This window comes from Tamandua tetradactyla, chromosome 2 (assembly GCF_023851605.1).
Source record: "Tamandua tetradactyla isolate mTamTet1 chromosome 2, mTamTet1.pri, whole genome shotgun sequence".
NCBI classification, from domain to species: domain Eukaryota; kingdom Metazoa; phylum Chordata; class Mammalia; order Pilosa; family Myrmecophagidae; genus Tamandua; species Tamandua tetradactyla.
The window spans coordinates 5,864,577-5,883,804 of record NC_135328.1 but is presented as its reverse complement, the minus strand read 5'-3'; the positions used below and the strand labels follow the sequence as shown (position 1 = coordinate 5,883,804).

The 19,228-nt window shown below is 41.2% G+C and overlaps 1 long non-coding RNA gene across 1 annotated transcript in view; it reads left to right on the top strand.

The window, feature by feature from the left end:
• Nucleotides 1–4,424: 4,424 nt before the first annotated feature.
• The window catches only part of LOC143658887 (uncharacterized), a 39,467-nt gene continuing 24,663 nt past the window's right edge, over nucleotides 4,425–19,228 (top strand). The window contains exons 1-2 of the long non-coding RNA XR_013163354.1: nucleotides 4,425–4,786; nucleotides 15,023–15,149. This is a non-coding gene — a long non-coding RNA (uncharacterized LOC143658887). The remainder of the gene's footprint in view (nucleotides 4,787–15,022; nucleotides 15,150–19,228) is intronic.

Here is a 19,228-nt window from a genome sequence, read left to right as displayed (position 1 = left end):
CACATATCTGTGCCAGTACCGTGCTGTTTTGAACACTGTAGCATTGTAATGCATTTTTAAGTCAGGAACTGAGTCCTCCAACTTCGTTTTTCATTTTCAAGATGGTTTTGGCAATTCAGAGCCCCTATTCTTTCAAATAAATTTGATGATTGACTTTTCCATTTATGCAAGTAGGCTGTTGGAATTTTGATTGATATTGCATTGAATCTGAAAATTGTTAGGGTAGAATTGAAATCTTGACAATCAATGACCATGGAATGTCCATCCGTTTATTTAGACCTTTGAATTCTTTTAGTGAAGTGTTATAGATTTCCATGTATGAGTCCTGTACATCCTTCATTACATTTATTCTGAGATATTTGATTCTTTTAGTTGCTATTATAAATGGAGTTTTTTCTTGATTTCCTCCTCAGATTGCTCATTACTGGTACGTAGAAACACTTCTGATTTTCTTGTGTTGATTTAGTATCCTGCCGCTTTTATGAATTCATTTATTAGCTCTAGTAGCTTTGTTGTGGATTTTTCAGGACTTTCATGTCATCTGCAAATAGTGAAAGTTTTTCTTATTTTGTTACATATTTTCTACCTTTTGGTCAGGAAGGTATTTTCAATCCCATGGTGCCAGGACCAGGCTCATTCTTCCCTGAGATTCATGTCCCATGTTGCAAAGGAGTCTTTCATCTCTGGTGTCTTGTCCCACCTAGGGGAGAGGGTTATAATTTCACATACAGAGTTGAGCTTGGAGAGAGAGGCCACATCTGAGCAGCAGAAGAAGTCCTCTGGAAATAATTCTTATGCATAACTATAGGTAGGTTTACTATCTGTGCTACATTGATAAGCTTCACAAGAGCAAGCCTCAAGTTCAAGCAGTTGGCCTATTGACTTGGGAGTCCCTAATGGTAGAGACAGCATCAGGTGTTTCCCTGGTGGTAAAACTTAATAGTTCCATATTTTTTCTCTCATCCCTCAAGGGACTTTGCCAATACTTTTGAATTATCTGTTCAACATACTCTGGGATATATCTGGGTATTATATTAAGCTGTACAGAAGTACAAGCTCTCTTTCCCATTCTGGGCTTCCTGTGTTTGGGTTGTTTAAATGATCTATACAGACAGATTGAGTTAGATTATGTGCCACAGAAAATTTAGGTTCTGGACAAAAATAAATCTCTATTCCTTTGGTCTCATAGAGTGGGGGAAGTTCTAAAATACAGATAATGTCTTGTTAACCCTGTATTCTGATTTGTTTCAGGCCCAACCAGATCGGCTTCATTCTTATTTAATTGAAGCCTGGTCTCTTTTTCAACTTCTTTAACTGTTATTGTATGTGGCTATGCAGACCTTGAGAACCGTGGAACTCCTCTCTGTGTCTTAGATGTCACACATGTACCCAAAGTTCCAGGGAAATATAGCACAAAATCTGGAAATAGCAATCACATCTCTGGACTAAATGTGATGGCTATAAGAGTTTACAATCTAGGCTCCAATTTTCTTTTAACTGCTTTCTGGAAGAGAACATACAATATTTGTTCTTTTGTTTCTGGCTTATTTTGCATCATATAATGTCCCCCAGGTTCATTCACCTCATTGCATGCCTCACGACTTTGTTCTTTTCTGTAGCTGTACAATATTCAATTGTGTGTATACACCACAGCTTGCCATTCTATTCTCAGTCAGTGTATCCTTCAGCCACCTCCATCCATTGGCCATCATGTATAATGTCCAAAGTCAACAATTCATGTCTCACATCATCCTCACTTAGTTGTATAGTGACTAACACTCTCAATTTTAGACAATTTTCATTGCTGCCAAGAAAAAAATTACCAATAAATACACCCTCACCAAATAAAAAATCCAAACTTCCCCTGAACTCTTGTCCTACCCCCCAATTATTTATCCCTGGTGTTGCTCTAATACTGTTGATATCTTCCTGTTAAACATAGCTTGTGGCATGCAATAGTAGTTTTCCCCCATACCCTAATATTATTAACTCTGTAAAAGATTCATACCTTAGCAATCGTTCATAAAATAATTTATTCATATTTGTGGTGTTTATCATAGCTCTATATAACCTCTTTCAATCATGTTTGCCTTCAATATGGCAATGTTACTTATATTATTGTAATATGAGCTGCATTCACTTCTATGCATTCCATTATATTGAAGTTCAACCTTATTAGCTAATCGTCCACCTGTCTTTAGCTTCTTTGTATCTCTAGGTCCCCCTATATTCTATATTATAGGCCTCTGAGTTTATAGTTACCAAGGTCATAAAAGTGAAATCATACACTAACCTTTTGTATCCCCTGATGCCCTTTACTGGAAACTCTACCTCATCAGGAACCCCAGCCAGCTCTCCACTATAGCTTCCCAGCTCTCCTGGTCTGAGTCCACCTGAACCCCCTATAGAACTCCCACAACCTAGAACCTCTGATCCCGAGTTGGAAAAATCTGTAGCACCTCATGGTGACCCTGGCAGCCCCCCAGATGAGTGGTGCCTCTTTCTTGCCAAGGAAGACTGAAACCAACTGTACCATCCACAGGTTTCAGGAACTGATCCTTCTGTTTGGGCAGAAAACAGTCCACTGGGGCTAATAACGAACACCCCTACAGTCCTTGTGGAACTCCACCCAGAAGTTGCCCAAGTGCATTTTAAACAATATCCAGTCCCCCAAGAAGCTCAGATGGGAATTCAGGCACCCATCAACCACTTATTTGTTCATGGTATACTGTGGGAATGTCAGTCCCTGCGGAACCCTCCTCTGCTACCAGTATGAAAACCCGGCACCAATGATTACCACCCCGTTCAACACTTGCGGGCCATCAACAAAGTGACTGTCACCTTACATCCCATAGTGCGAAACCCATGTACCCTCTGAAGCTTAATTCCTGCAGCAACATTGTTTTTGTTCCTGCCTTGACCTGAAAGACGCTCTCTCTGCCAGCCAACCCATTTTTGCCTTTGAATGCGAATATCCACACACTGGAAGAAAACAACAATTCACCCAGATGCACATGCCTCAAGGATTCAAAAATTCTCCCACTATATTTGGCCAAACCCTAGGGAAGGACTTGCAAGAATTTCATGACAGAAAGTATAATAGCATTTTGTTCCAAAATGTGGATGATGTACGCTTAGCCAGCACAACCTCACAAGACTGTCCAGAAGGTGCAAGGGCAGTCTTGGCCCACCTGAATCAAAGAGGCTACAATGTCTCTAGAAAAAAGGCCCAATTTTCCAAAAAACTTAAAATTCCTTGGGTTTCCCCTTATCCAAGGCACCTGGCACCTGGGAGTTAAAAGAAAATATAGCCCTTTGTCAACTACCCACACGCACATCTGGGGACAAGTCAATGAGTTCCTAGGGGCCACAGGATTCTGTGACATCTGGATCCCTAACTTCGTCGCAGTCACTAAGCCCCTCGTATGAGGCTATGGGAGGAGCTGCAAATTCACCTCCATCCTGGGAAGTTGAACAAACAAAGAGCCTTTGAAACTCTAAAGAAGGTGTCACCCTCCTACCAAATGGATGATGGAAATTCAAGAATAGTCAATTAGCAATCCTAAAAGCACTTGGCCCAGTGGTGGTCTTGCAAGTCCGTGAAAATAGTCACTATGGTAAAATAGCCCTGGAGCACTTTCTTCAGCAGTACTTTTACATTCCTCGGCTGCATCAACACACCCAAGTAGTTTGTACTAAATGTGTAACTTGTGCTCAGAACAACCCTTGACAAAGGCCGAAAGCCCCCTTCCCCACCCCTGGGAATTTAAGTCATGGGACAGATGCCATTCAACAACATCCAGGTAGACTTCTCAGAGCTTCCCTGGGCCAGAGGACACCACTACTTACTAGTAGGAGTCTGCACCGTCTCAGGATATGTGGAAGCCATTCCGACTTGCTCAGAAAAGGCCCAGAAGGTAGTTCAGTTTTTCTGCAAAGAAATCATCCCGCGCTATGGCCTGTTGAGCTCCCTGGGCTCTGACAATGGACTGACATTTGTGACCTAAATTATATAAAATCTCAGCAAAACCCTCCACATAAAGTGGAATCTCCACACAGCATATAGACTGCAAAGTTCAGAAAAAGTGGAGTAAATGAGCTGCACCCTGAAATCACATCTGAAAAAACTCTTGTCAGAAAACCCATCTAAAATGAATGGATGTTCTCCCCATAACCTTGTTAAAAGGAAGATGCAGTCCCACAATAAAGACCAGATTTCCCCCTTTTAAAGTTTTGTTCAGATGCCCTCCACCACTGATAAAAGAACTCCAAGGTAGTATTACACAATTTGGAGAACTAACTTTAAGGAAGCAACCCCAGGGCCTAAGCTCCATGCTTTCGCAGCTGCACAGCTGGGTATGTGAAAGATTCCCACTCCAGTTAACACCCCTATGCACTCCTTTACCCCATGATCATTAGTCTGGGTAGAAGATTGGAAAAATCAGGCGTTAACACCCACCTGACTAAGGCCCTATACGGGCCTCCTTTCCGCCCCACAGCTGTCAAGGCTGTGAGTTCATCCCCTGAATCCACCATTCCCAGTTAAAACCTGGAAATGGCTGAACTCCATCTTGGAAGTGCCATTCTAACCCAAAAACCCACTGTGTCTGACCCTGCATAAAGAACCCTGCCCCCCCCCAAACACTCCGGAGCGGGCTGGTCTATGCACAGCTGAAGCTTGAGAAAATCATCGGACTCCGAGCCTTGCTTCAGTTGCTCCAGGGCTGACTGATCCACACACTGCCAAAGATTGAGGAATCGCTGTATGGGTGCTCCGGCCCGCCAGGTCTGTGGCCTGCTTTTCCTTATCCTCATCTCTGTGTTAGCTTTTCATTTGGCTGTATTAGCTCTCCTAGAAGTAGGCCACCTACAGTTCTTTCCAGAAACTAATTTTACTTTAATTTAGAGGCATTATCCCTATTCAGGTAGCTCCTCCTTTCCTATGTAAGTTGAAGGATGCTGCTTTTGTCCCCAATTTACATGTTAAGCCGCATCATTCAGCTGTAGGCAGTAGATGAACTAATCACAGATGAAACTTCCCATGCCTTAAATCTGTTGGCACAGAAACAAACCCAATTTAGAACAGCCATCTATCAAAACTGATTGGCTCTTAACTGCCTGTTAGCAAAGGAAGGTGGAGTATGTGGAAAATTTAACCTTTCCTACTGTTGGATGACCAAGAAAAGTTAATAGAAGAAATCACCAATCACTTGAGAACCCTAGCACATGTCCTGGTTCAGACCTTGAATGGCTGGGACACAAAAAACCTGTTCGGGGGATGGTTCTCAACCTTTGGAGGGTTCAAAACTCTGACTGGAAGTGTTTTAGTGCTTAGTATGTATCTTATCCTCCACTGCTTACTGAAAAGTGTCAGTTAAACTGTAGAAGCCTTAGTAAACAGAAAAATTGCCTCCCACTTACTGCATTTCAAAGGCCTGCACCCCTCAAACTATGGCAAATATAAATTAGTCCCCCCAAGTGAAAACAGTGCTACATCTATAAGATAAAATGTGATGAACAATATCATTAAAAGGGGGGAATGAGGTAGTTCATAAGAGTGGTCCCAGTATTATTGCTGTATTTCCTTACTAAAATGGCTTTATGAATTTTTGTACTCTCAAGAATATGTAAAAACATCCTTTCTGAAAAAGATAATGAAACAAAATGTCTGCTGTGTCTGCCAGGCATGCCCAGGTCTGCCTGCATTCCAGACAAATGAAATCAGCTAAAAGCTGGAGCTTATAGCACCAACCTGTCTGTTGCATAGTAGCTCCTGCTCTGCTTGCTTCCTTATATAATCTGGAGACAAAGGATATTCAGGGCTCAGACTTTGGGTAGGAGTCCTCTGAGCCTGCCAGCAATAAAAACTTGTCCACTTCTCAGAGGTGCCAGTGCTTCCTTGTCTGGTGTTCAGAGCTTTTTCCTACTTCAATACATGTCCCTAGCTCTTCTCCCTCAATCATATTTACATTCAGCTTCATTCAGTGTACTTGTATTATTGTGCCACCATCAGGTAGTATTGTGCTATCCATTTCTGAATTTTCACAATCAGTCCTGTTACACACTCTGTAATCCTTCAGCACCAAATGCCCAATCTCTACCCTATTTTTATCTCCTGATAACCTGTATTCTTAACTTCAACTCTCAAAGTTCATTCATTAATGTTAGTTCATATCAGTGAGACCATACAGTATTTGTCTTTCATTTCTGGCTCATTTCACTCAGCATAATGTCCTCACAGTTGTTACATGCTTCATGACTTTATTTTGTCTTATGCTGCATAATATTCCATTGTACTTATATGCCACAGCTTGTTTAGCCACTCATCTGTAGATGGACATTTGGGCTGTTTCCATCTCTTGGCAATCATAAATAATGCTGCTATAAAGATCAGTGTGAAAATGTCTTTTTGTGTCCCCAGCCTTCAGTTCTTTGAATATATACCTGGTAATGGCATTGCTAGATCATATGCCAATTCTATACTTAGCTTCCTGAGGAACTACCAGACTATCTTCCAGAGTAGTTATACCATTTTACATTCCCACCAACCGTGGATAAATGAGCCTCTTTCTCCACATCCTCTCCAGCACTTGCCATTTTCTGCTCTTTTGATAATGGCCATTCTAGTGGGTTTGAGATGATATCTCATTGTGATTTTGATTTGCATTTCCCTCATAGCCAGTGAAATTGAACATCTTTTCATGTGCCTTTTAGCAATTTGTATTTCCTCTTCTGAGAAGTGTCTGTTCATGTTTTTTGTCCATTTTTTATTTGGTTTGTTTGTCTTTTTGTAGTTGAATTGAAGAATCTCTTTATATATTTTGGATACTAAATCCTTATCTGATATGTGGTTTCCAAATATTGTCTCCCATTGCATAGGCTGCCTTTTTACTTTCCTAACAAGTTCTTAGCACAAAAGCATTTAATTTTGAGGAGATCCCATTTATCTATTTTTTTAATGCTTGTGCTGTAGATGTATGGTCTACAAAACTATCTCCCACTACAAGATTTAAAAGATATTTCCCTATATTTTCTTCTAAAAGTTTATGGTCTTAGCGCTAGTGCTATTTATTTCTTTATGTATACATGATATCAAACCTTTATTCGATAGATGATCTCCAAATATTTTCTCCTATTGAATTGGCTGCTTCTTTACCTTTCTGACAAAGTCTTTTGAGGCACAGAAGCATTTGATTTTGAAGAAGTTCCCATTTATCTATTTTTATTTTCATTGCTTGTGCTTTGGGTACAAAGTTTAGAAAACTACCTCCTGTTAATGTATCTTAAAGATGTTTCTCTATATTTACTTCTAGGAGTTTTGTGATGCTGTATCTCTTATATTTAGGTCTTTGATCGACTTTGAGTTAATTTTTATATAGGGTGTAAAATAAGGGTCATCTTTCATTCATTTGGCTATTGATATCCAGTTCCCCCTTGTCCATTTAATGAAAACATTATTCTGTCCCAGTTCAGTGGATTTGGGGGCCTTCTTAAAGATCAGTTGACCATAGATTTCTTAAATTCATTTAATTCTGCTTTTCTCTTTCTTATTTCTTTTCTTCTGTTTGCTTCAGGGTTAGCTTGCTTTTCTTTCTCCAGTTCCTCCAGGTCAGCAGTTAAGTCCTCAATTTTTGCTTTTTTTGTTTTTTTATTTGATATAGACATTTAATGCCATAAATTTCCCTCTCAATACTGCCTTGGCCACATCCCATAAGTTTTGATATGTTGTATTCACATTATCATTCATCTATAGATATTTAAAGATTTCTTTTGCAGTTTCTTCTTTGATCTACTGGTTTTTTAAGAGTGCACTATTTAATCTCCATTTATTTGTGAAAGTTTGGATTTATTGGTGGTTATTGATTTCCAGCTTCGTTCTGTTGTGATTAGTGAAAGTGTTTTGAATAATTTCAGTCCTTTTAAATTTGTTCCCTAGCATATATGGTCTATCCTGGAGAACATTCCATGAGTACTAGGAAAGAATGTATATATTGATGTTTTGGGGTATAATGATCTATATATATTTGTTAGCTCTAATTCATTTAACAAATTGTTTAACTTCTCTGCTTCCTTTATTGATCCTCTCTATATAGAGGAGAGTGGTGTATTGAAGTCTCCTACCATTATTGTTGAACCATCTATCACTCCCGTCAGTTTTGCCAGTGTCTGTCTCATGTACTTCGGAGCTCCTTGATTGGTAACATAGACATTTATGATTGCTATTTCTTCTTGGTGAATTGTCCCTTTTATTGATATTAATATATTTATTAAAGAATGTCCTTCTTTGTCTTGTATGATTTCTTTACAGTGAAAGTCTAATTTGTTTGATACTAGTATAGCTACTTCAGCTTTCTTTTGCTTACAATCTGCATGGAACATCTTTCTCCATCTTTTCACTTTCAACCTATTTATAGCTTTGCATCTAAGATGAGTCCCTTGTAAGCAGCATATAGCTGAATTGTATGTCTTCATCCATTCTGCCAATCTGTCTGTTTAGTTGGTGAATTTAGTCCATTAACATTAAAAGTTATTACTGTAAAGACATTTCTTGAATTTGCCATCTTATCCTTTGGTTTTTATTTTCTGCATTCTTTTCCCTCTTTCTCTTTTTATCCTTTAAGTTACGTTAACTAGTACCCTTTAATTCTGTGTGCAAATCCAGACTCCCCTCTCTTGTCTTTTATTGTCAGCCCTCAGAACTCCCTTTAGTATTTCTTGTAAGGCCAGTCTCTTGTTGACAAATTCTCTCAGCCTTTGTCTGTGTGTGAAAATTATAATCTCTCCCTCACTTTAAAAAAAAAAATTATTGAGAAATCTTCACACACATATAGTCCATATAGGTATACAATCAATGGCTCACAATATCAACACATAGTTATGCATTCATCACCATGATCATGTTTTTGAACATTTGCACCACTCCAGAAAAAAGAAATAAAAAGAAAAAGAAAAAATTCATACATACCATATCCCTTACCCCTCTGTCTCATTGACCACTAGTATTTCAATCTACCCAATTTATTTTACCCTTTGTTCCCCCTATTATTTATTCATTTATTTTATCCATATTTCTTAACTCATCATTCATATAGGATGGATAAAAGGAGCATCAGACATGAGTATTTCACAAACACACAGTCACATTGTAAAAGTTATATCTTTATACAATTATTTTCAAGAATTAAGACTACTGGAATCACAACTCAGCAATTTGAGGTATTTCCCTCCAGCCACTCCAATACACCATAAACTTAAATGGAATATCTATATAATGTTTAAGAATAACCCCTAGGATGACCTCTCAACTCTGTTTGAAATCTCTTAGCCATTGAAACTTTATTTTGTCTCATTTCTCTTCCCCCTTTTGGTCAAGAAGGCTATCACAACCCCTGATGTTGGGTCTCAGCTCATACCAGGAATCCTGTCCCAACCTTGACAGGGAGATTTACACCCTGGGGATCATATCCCATGTAGGATGGAGGACAGTGTCTTCACCTGTCAAGTGGGCTTAGAGAGATAGACCACATCTAAGCAACAAAAGAGGTTCTCTGGGTGTGTCGCTTAGGTATAATTTTAAGTAGGCTTAGCCTATCCTTTGCAGGAATATGTTTCTTAGGAGCAAACCCGAAGATTGAGGGCTCGGCCTATTAATTTGGTTTTCCTCACTGTTTGCAAGAATAGCAGAAATTCTCCACATAGGGAAGTTGAATATTTCTTCCTTTCACCCAAGCCCCCCAAGAGGACTTTGAAATACTTATTTATTCACTGCCCAAATTGCTCTGGGATATATCAGGGCATCACACTAAGCTAGACAAACCAACAAAATCTCAAACTCTAATCAAGATTGTGTGTACTTATGGTGTTTAACTAAACTGACCACAGAAGTTAAATTAGGAAATGCACTATCCACAATATCAATTTTGCACAAATAAGTATCTCTTCCTTTAGTCTCACACCAAAGTTGAACTTTTAAAATATGGACGATATCCTTTACCTTGTATTCTGATATACTTTAGTCCTATCCACACCAGCTTTATTTCATATCTCTAGTTGAAGTCTCATCAGTTTTTCAGCTTTTTAAAAAGTTCCTGTATGTCTCCGTCACTTTTGAAGGACAATTTTGCTGGACACAGAATTCTTGGCTGGAAGTCTTTTTCTTTCAGAATCTTAAATATATTATACCACTGCCTTCTCACCTCCATGGCACCTGTTGAGTAGTCTAAAGTTAGTCTTATGTGGTTTCCCTTGTGTTTTGGTTAGCTAAAACTGCCAGAATGCAACATACCAGACATCAATTGGCTTTTAATAAGGGGATTTATTTAGTTAAAAAATTATAATTCTTTAGAGGAAAGGCAGATAGCTTGCATATGAGGTTTGTCTGTTACATGGAAAGCATGCTGCAACATCTGCTGACCTTCTCCCCTGGCTTCTGGGTTCCAACAGCCTTCCCTGGGGGTAATTCTTTTCTACATCTCCAAATGTCTGAGATGAGCTGCAAGTGCTGAGAGGAGGTATGCTGAGCTGATGAACTCTTTTCTGACCTTTCCTTTTTAAGCCTTCAGATAATTAAATTAACCCTCACTGATTGTGGAAGGCACTCCCCTTAGCCAACTGCAAATATAGTTAGCCATAGATGAATTTCACATGACTTCATCTGCTGCTGATGACTTAAGTTCGCAGCAACAGTATAACAGGGTGTCATCACCTGGCCAAGTTGACACCTGAACCTACCTATCACACCTTGTATATAATGAGTCATTTTCCTCTTGCCGCTTTCAGAATTTTCTGCTTCTCTTCAACATTTAACAGACTGATTAGTAAGTGTCTTGGAGTAGGCCTGTTTGGATTTATTCTTTTTGGGTTCATTGGGCTTCTTTGATTTATGTCTTTTATAAGGGTTGTGAAGCTTTTCTCAATTATCTCCTCAACTGATCTTCCTACCCCTTTACTCTTCTCTTCTCCTTCTGAGACACCGAGGATTCTTATATTTGTGTGATTTTTGTTGTCCATAATTTTCCTAGATCTGTTCAATTCTTTCTATCCTTTTTGCCATTTGTTCTTTTGTCATTTGAATTAAATTGTCCTGTCCTCTATTTTACTTATTCTTTCTTCCGCCTCTTCAGATCTGCTATTGTGCGTCTGTGGTATATTTTTCATTTGGTCTACAGTATCTTTCATCTCTGTGATACCTGCTGTTTTTTCATTTATTCTTTTGAATACTTCTTTATGCTCTTCTATGTCTTCTTGATATTCTTTATGTCATTAGCCAATCAAGTTATTTATTTAGGAGAGCTGTATGAACACCTTTGATTAGTGACTCCAAAGTCCATGTCTCCTCCTCATTTGGTCATTTGGCTGGGCTACATCTGCGTGCATTTTCATACGCTTTGTGATGTTCATTTGCTTCAACACATTTGGTTACCTTGACAGGGCTACTTTGGAAGGTGATTTCCCGCAGTGGTTAAGGTTTTGTGTTTGCTTAGATTTGTGCTGAAGCACTCCTTTTGTACTTGGTTCATCAGTAATTCCCACCAAACCAAGGCCCAGACCTCACCCGGGGGGATGCAGCTTTGCTTGAGGGTCTGTTTGAAGCTCGAGTTCCCCAACTGCACTTTCTGTTTTTCCCCAGCAGATGGTGATCTTGGGCCTCCTCTTCCCCTCAGGCCCTTCCTCTGTGGACTAGGGCAGCCAGGTGTGCTGGACGGAGACTGGGTGCAATTCCAGCCATGTCTACTGGCGCCGGTGTGCCCTGAGAACCACAACCCACCGGCTGGGGGCTGGATAGTGTGCATGTCAGCAGAGATTCTGCTGGTGGGCCAAATGGGTCTGGTGGCCCCCAGGCTCTTGGGTTGAGGTAACGCCCATGTCCACAGCCAACTTGGAAATGCCTCCCGGTACCTGTGGTGAGGATTGCCAGGCATGGGGGTGGGGGTGCGAAGTGGGGCAATGGGTGGGATGCGGGCATCGGGATGCGGGGCAGTAAGTGGGGTGGGCATGCGTGGGTGGGGCGTGGGCCATGGGGCAGTTTGTGGCTAGGTGCAGTTTGTGGTTAGGTGCGGCACAGGGCTGGGCCCTGTGCAGATGCCTGAGGGCATGGGATGTGGGACACAGAGTCGCAGGGTGCAGAGTGGAGAGAGGGGGCAGTACCAGGTATGTGGAGGCAGGTCATGGTGGGAGGTGGGTCCTGGAGGCGTTGCTGATTCATGGGGGCAGAGGACCGGGGTGGGGGCAGCGTGCAGGTGCACATGTGAGCACCTGTGCGGGTTGCAGGGGTCAGGATGGTGGGGTGTAGGTGTACATGGCATGGGGCTGTGGTGCACAGGGAGCTGAAGGGCAGGGTCTTGGTACATGGGGGTGGGCCATGGGTATGCATGTGCAAGGGGCGTGGGGGTGGGGGCTGGGTACTGTTTGTGGTGGGGTATAGTGCATGTGTAGGGTACAGAGGGGTGGGGCCCGGAGGTCGGGTTGCAGGGCTCGGGATTGGGGCGGCACAAATGGGTGCATGGGAACCAGGCAGTTTCTGGGTCAGCATGGCTTGCTTCCTCATCCCCACCTCCCTGTCCTTGCACCCCTGAACCCTCCAGGCCTCCGTTTGCAAAGGGGCGTGCTAGGCTGAGTCCACTTGCTGGGTGGTCTCTATGAGCAGGAAAAAGAATTCTAGCCTTTGGGTTCCCCAAGGGAGCTCTGGGCTGCTTATCTGAGGGGGCTGATCTCCCAGGCTAGCTGCAGTGGCAGGCACTCTCCAGGTCCCTCTTGTCAGGGCCTCCTCATGTAGTGTGGAAGGCCCTCTCATGTCACTCGCACCCTGGAACTGCTGTCCTGGTTGTTTTTTTGTCATTTCTTGAGCTGTTCCTTCTAGCAGATGTGAATTCTGCCCAGCCTATCCACCTTCTTCCTGGAACTCTTGCAATATAACGTTTAAGATTTCCCTTTTCATGTTCATGTTTCTTTTCCAGGAGGAAACTTCCTTTCATCTGCCCCTTCACCAAGTATCTTGATATTTTCTGTTTGTTTGTTTTATACAGGACTCTCTTCCCAACTCCTATGATTTGTTTAATTTCTCTCCCTCACTCAGTGTCCCTGTTTAGGTTTACTAATACTGCTGGAATGCCATATATCAGAAATGGAACAGCTTTTAAAAAGAGAATTTATTATGTTGTAGGTTTACAGTTCTGAGGCCATAAAATGTCCAAACTAAGGCATCCAGTGAAAGATACCTGTGTTGCAGATGCACAACTGCCTGTGTTGCACCTCAGGTCTCTGTGGACTAGGATTCCTGTGTCTGGAGATGAGTGGGTTGTACCTGCTGCTGTGAAGGGCTCTCGTGCTCTGTGTCTGTCACAGGAGGGACCTGGCCTTGCTACCTGTGTGCAACTTCCAGGCTGCACCAGACAAAGTGAGGGAAGGGTCCGGACAAGGGGGTCTGGGATGCAAATCTCCTGCCTGATTTTGGTGATTGTTTTCTTTGATTCACCAGATGTGAAGTCTTTCTCCAGTCTCTATCATTCTTCAGAGATCCAAGCAAGTGGGATTTGCACTTTCATTATGTGATGCTGAGGAGAGACTTTTCTGGGAGATGGCTTATGTTGCCATGTTGATTATATCCATCCCCTGTGTCACCATTTCATCTCAACTTTGTCTTTTTTATTGTATGAAGATTTCAGTCATAATTGAAAGTGAGAAGAGATGTAGAGGAGTCTTCTCAAAAACAAAAATATGGAAAACAGTGATATCACTATAAGGAAGTAGGATTTATCATCAAATAATAAAGAATGAAAGAGGAGCTTTAAGCAAAACAATACTTGTAATCAAATGTGTTTTCAAAATAGTTTAGAGTGAATTCTAGATAGAATGGTGCTGTAGCTGTGATGCAGTCCCTTCCCTAACTCTGTGGGAAAAGATATAAAAAGGAAAAAGATAAAGCTAGACTCATTTCCTTGGGCCAAAAAAAAAGGTAATTTTTAAAAAAGGCAAAGCAGAAGGTGGGATGAATGTGGCCACCGAGTCAAATCTCTGAGTAACAAGGGAAAACATTGTTTTGCAAGAAATGGTAGTTACTATTGAAACCCCAAACTCCTGCAGAAAGGCTGAAGATGCATTCCTCCATGTGCCTGAGGCTGCAGCGCGAGTGGACAGCACATCTGGAGAGTGGGAGCAGGCGTGGTCATGGTCAGCCCAGTGTCAGCACTAGTAACTGCAGTAAGTCTGCTGGTATGTGACAATTCCTGTATCACTGTCAGGGCAGAGCTTCAAACCACACTTATAAAACCTGGGTCTCTACTGAGGAAGACTAAGGAAGGTGTGGTAGTTAGATTCACTTGTCAACTTGGCCTGGTGATGGCACCTAGTTTTGTTGCTGTGGACATGAGTTAATAGTATGTGAACCTCATCTGTTGCTGATTACATCTGCAGTCATCTAGGAGGTGTGCCTGCTGCAATGAATGATGTTTGACTTAATTGGCTGGTGCTTAAATGAGAGAGCTCAACGTAGCACAGCCCAAGAAGCTCAGCATACCTCATCTTAGCACTCGCAGCTCAGCCCAGGCCTTTGGAGATGCAAAAACGAATCACCCCGGGGAAAGCTGTTAGAACCTAGAGGCCTGGAGAGAAGTTCAGCAGAGCTCACCCTGTGCCTTCCTACGTAAGAAAGAACCTCAGTGGAAAGTTAGCTGCCTTTCCTCTGAAGAACTAACAAAATTAATCCCCTTTTATTAAAAGCCAATCCATTTCTGGTGTGTTGCATTCTGGCAGCTAGCAAACTACAACCGAAGGTGACACAAAAACACCAGCAAGGAAGATAAACAGACACATGACAAAAGAAACAGAAAACAAAAATTCTTCAACTCAGAATGAACATGCAAGAGAAAATTCCTAAAGTCACTAAGCAATCTAATGCTGATAAAGAAATCCAACAGAACCAATAATTGGGACATATAAACTATTACAGTTAAAATTCACTTCATGGAACACTTGGGCAAACATTTTGAAATAGTATGTTTATATTATTTTAATTTTGATGCAGATTCCTGTGTTGCTGTGGAAGCAGAGCTCTGAACCACAATTTATAAAACCTGGTTTTCTAAGGCGCACTAACGAAGGTGACACACAAAATCACCAGCTTGATTATTTTGAAGCATGCTATTTAGTTTGTAAGTATTTGTGGATTTTCCAGAGATCTTTCTCTTATTAATTGCTAACTTGATTTATGGGTCAGAGAACATGCCTTGTATGATGTTAGTCCTTTTAAATGTACTGGAACTTGTTATATGATCCATAATATGCTTTATGTCAGCTTGTCTAACAAGTCCCATGTCTACTTCATAGGAATATGGATTCTCTTGTTGAGTAGAATGTTTTATAAATATCACTTAGGTCATTTTGGTGGATGTTTTGTTCAAACATTCCGTATCTTTATTGATGTTCTGTCTCTTTGGTCTATCAAATATTGAAAGATGGGCATTTGTATATTCTACTCCAGTTGTGGATTTGTCTATTTTTGTTATAGTTCTATCAGTTTTTGCTTCATGTGTTTTGAAGCTCTGTTATTAGAGGCATAAACATTTAGAATTGTTATATTCTCTTGACAAATTGACACCTTTATCATTATGAAATGTTTTTCTGTATCCCTGGTAATCACCTTCGTTCTGAAATCCAGTCCAGCTTTCTTTCAATTAACATTAAGAATGCAAAATTCAAGCAAAAAATGTTTATCTGCTACAAAATTTATATTTTGATTAGTTGTATTTCCTAATATAACTTATATGGACAGTGTAATTGAACACCATAAGTGTGATTTGAATAGTGAATGAAAACGTATTTGTAAATTCCCCTTGGGGGAACAGTGAAAAAGGGGGAAAATTCAACTTCCCCATTTGGAGAATTCCTGATATTCTCACAAGCAGTGGGGACAACCAAATCAATAGGCCAAGCTCTCAATCTTGGGATTTGTTCATATGAAACTTATCCTTACAAAGGACAGACTAAGCCTACTTAAAATCAGGCCCCCGAGACCCTCTTTTGTTGCTCAAATGTGGCCTCTCTCTCTCAGCCAACATGGTAAGCAAACTAGCCATCCTCACCCTCTCTACATGGGACATGACTCCCAGGGGTGTGGACCTTGCTGGCAATGTGGGACAGAAATCCTAGAATGAGCTGGGACCCAGCATCAAGGGATTGAGAAAAACTTCTCAACTGAAAGGAGGAAGAGAGAAATGAAACAAAATAAAATGCCAGTGGCTGAGAGATTTCAAACAGAGTCGAGAGGTTATCCTGGAGGTTATTCTTACGCCTTATATAGATATCCCCTTTTTAGTTTAAGGTGTATTAGAGGGTAGAGGGAAGTGCCTAAAACTGTAGAGCTGTGTTCTAGTAACCGTGTTTCTTGAAGATGATTGTATAATGATATAGCTTTCATAACGTGACTGTGTGATTGTGAAAACCTTGTGTCTGATGCTGCTTTTATCTGTGGTGTGGAGAGATGAGTAAAACATGTAGATTAAAAATAAATAAATAATAGGGGGAACAAATGTTAAAATTAAAAATATATATATTGGGTAGATGGAAATGTTAGTAGTCAATGAGAGGGAGGGGTAAGGGGTATGGTATGTATGAGATTTTTCTTTTTACTTTTTCTTTTTTATTTCTTCGGGAGTGATGCAAATGTTCTAAAAATGATCATGGTGATGAATATACAACTGTGTGATGACATTGTGAGTCATTGACTGTATACCATGTATGAAATGTTTATATGTTAAGAATCTATGTTCTTGTACATTGTTTTGGGAATAAAAATTAAATGAAAAGAAGGCACAATTCTTTTCCATCCTATAATTTTATTGTATATTTGTATTTAATGCACATTTTTGTGGACATCATATAGTTATGTCTTAGTTTGCTAGGCTGCTGTGATAAATACTACCAAATGGGTTTTGTTTTAACAACAGGAATCTATTTCCTTGAAGTTTTGAGGCTAGAAGAAGTTAAAAATCAAGATATCAGCAAGGCTTGCTTTCTCCTAAAAATCTGCAGCTTTCTGGTGCTTGGAGCAGCAGTCCTCGGGGCTCCTTTGTTTCTTTTCTGCCTTTTGTCACATAGCAATGGCCTCTCCTTTCTGGCTTCTGTGATGTCCAGGATCTCTTACGATGGTCTCCAGGAATTCAGGATTAAGGTCCAGCCTGGTTCAGCTCACCCGTCCTTAACTAAAAATAACATCTCCAAAGGTCCACTTTGCGGTGGGTTCCTACCCACAGGGACACAGAGGAAGACCAAGAGCATGTGTTTGCTGAGGTCCATAATTCAACCTAAAACAGATGAGTCTGGATTTTTTTATCCATTCTGACAATTTCTTCATTTTAATTATGGCGTTTAGATCATTTATATTTAAGGTGATCATTGATATGATTAAGTACAAATTTATTCTATGCTATTTGCTTTCTATTAGTTTTATCTGCTTTTTTTTCCTTTTCCCCTTTTTGCCTACTTTCTTTTAGATTAGTTCAGAGTATGTTTATGATTTCATTTTATCTCCTTTGCTGATTTCTCAGTCATAACTCTTTAATTTGTTTTCATAGTTGCTTTAGAATTTATAGTATACATCATTAACTTAATTCAGCCTACCTTCAAGTAATAGTATACGACTTCATGTATGGCACTAAAGTTTACAATAGTGTACTTCCGGACTTCCGGAGAAGATGGCGGCTTAGTAAGACGCGCGGATCTTAGTTTCTTCCCCAGGACAGCTACTAGGGGAGTAGAAACGATACAGAACAGCTCCCAAAGCCACGACAGAGATAAAAAATACAGCGTACCCCATCCTGGAACGGCTGGCTGGCTGAGGGAAGCAGCTCAGGTGAGATCACCGAGGCGCGCGGGCCTCACCGGGGGGGGCGGCAAGCGGCCGGAGTCACTCCCTTCCCCCTTCCCGGGCCGGCTGGGAGAATTGGAGAGGCGGTCCCCTGAAACCAAGGCGGCTGGCGCCCACGCCACGCACAGCCCCCTGGACCAACTGAGAGAATTGGATCGGAAATCCCCAGGCGGCGGAGAACGGTGACGGGTGGGGGAGGCCCCTTCCAAACCCGTGACTCCCCGGGAACGTGCACTCTCCCAGGCAGGCTGCTGCCGCTGGTGCCCTCCCGCCACGCTTGTCGCCCTGGGCAGACTAGGAAATTCGGACAGGCTCTTCCCCGGGCTGTGGCGGCCAGCAACCCTCCCTGCGTTCGGACCCCGGGCCAGCTCAAGCCGCTTCGGCTAGCGAACCTCCCGGACGGTGAGAGTTTTCCAAAGTTAAAGGTCCCACAGCACCTTTTACTGGTGGGACCCGCAGACAAACGTGTGCCACGAGCGCCACCTACTGGGCAGGATAAGAAAAACAGAACCCGGAGATTTCACAGAAAAATCTTCCAAACTTTTGGATCCAATACCCAGGGAAATCTGTCTAAATGCGCAGACGCCAATAGAAGATAATGGATCACGCTCAAATAATTGAAAATATGGCCCAGTCAAAGGAACAAACCAATAGTTCAAATGAGATACAGGAGCTGAGACAACTAATGCTGAATATACGAACAGAAATGGAAAACCTCTTCAAAAATGAAATCGATAAATTGAGGGAGGACATGAAGAAGACATGGGCTGAACAAAAAGAGGAAATAGAAAAACTGAAAAAACAAATCACAGAACTTATGGAAGTGAAGGACAAAGTAGAAAAGATAGAAAAAACAATGGATACCTACAATGATAGATTTAAAGAGACAGAAGATAGAATTAGCGATTTGGAGGATGGAACATCTGAATTCCAAAAACAAACAGAAACTATCGGGAAAAGAATGGAAAAATTTGAACAGGGTATCAGGGAACTCAAGGACAATATGAACCGCACAAATATACGTGTTGTGGATGTCCCAGAAGGAGAAGAGAAGGGAAAAGGAGGAGAAAAACTAATGGAAGAAATTTTCACTGAAAATTTCCCAACTCTTATGAAAGACCTAAAATTACAGATCCAAGAAGTGCAGCGCACCACAAAGAGATTAGACCCAAATAGGCGTTCTCCAAGACACTTACTAGTTAGAATGTCAGAGGTCAAAGAGAAAGAGAGGATCCTGAAAGCAGCAAGAGAAAAACAATCCATCACATACACGGGAAACCCAATAAGACTATGTGTAGATTTCTCAGCAGAAACCATGGAGGCTAGAAGACAGTGGGATGATATATTTAAATTAGTAAAGGGAAA